Source organism: Zingiber officinale, chromosome 2A, assembly GCF_018446385.1.
Source record: "Zingiber officinale cultivar Zhangliang chromosome 2A, Zo_v1.1, whole genome shotgun sequence".
Lineage (NCBI taxonomy): Eukaryota > Viridiplantae > Streptophyta > Magnoliopsida > Zingiberales > Zingiberaceae > Zingiber > Zingiber officinale.
In genome coordinates, this window is record NC_055988.1 from 158,608,298 (window position 1) to 158,609,096 (window position 799).

The following is a 799-nucleotide window of genomic DNA, read 5'->3' on the forward strand; positions in this document are numbered from 1 at the left end:
AGTGAATGGAGTTCCTCCAAAATCAGTGAGATTACTTCTTTTCAGATTTTCCCTGAAAGACAGAGCCAAGCAGTGGCTAAATTCCCTTCCAGCAAACAGTATATCATCTTGGGAGCAGTGTGAGCAGAAATTTCTGGACAAGTTCTACCCATCGAGCAAAACTGCCCACATGAGGAACTTGATCGCTAGCTTCAAACAGATAGACTCAAAATCATTATTTGAAGCCTAGGATAGATTCAAAAGTATGCTGAGACAATGCCCCCATCATGGCCTTGAGAAATGGTTGGTTCTACACACCTTCTACAATGGAATCAACTATCACACGAAGATATCCCTCGACTCTGCAACAGGAGGAGCACTAATGAATAAGAGCCTTGATGAAGCTGAAGAGATCATAGAGAATGTGGCACAGAACCACCATCAGTGGGCAACTGAAAGATCTGGTGGTTCTTTCTCAAGGAATCCAATAAAGGCGCCAGGAAAATTCGATGTAGATGCAGTCACACTCATGTCTGCAAAACTGGACACTCTGACCAAGAAGTTTGAGGCCATGGGGAACAACAACAACACGACCAATGTAATATTTTGTGTTTGTGAAACTTGCGGAAGTATGGATCATGCTCAAGATACTTGCCCCCTAGGGCCAATACAAGCACAGATAAACTAACTTGAGCAGTGTGATGCGATAGTCAGCTACAACCAAAGGTAAAACAATCCGTACTCCAACACATACAACCTAGGATAGAAGAATCACCAGAATTTCTCATACCGAAACAATCAGGACCAAGGGCCAGCAAAA

The 799-nt window shown here is 43.2% G+C and overlaps 1 pseudogene; it reads right to left on the bottom strand.

Moving 5' to 3' along the window:
- Positions 1–201: 201 nt before the first annotated feature.
- LOC122044711 lies at positions 202–273 on the bottom strand (annotated as a pseudogene).
- Positions 274–799: the final 526 nt, after the last annotated feature.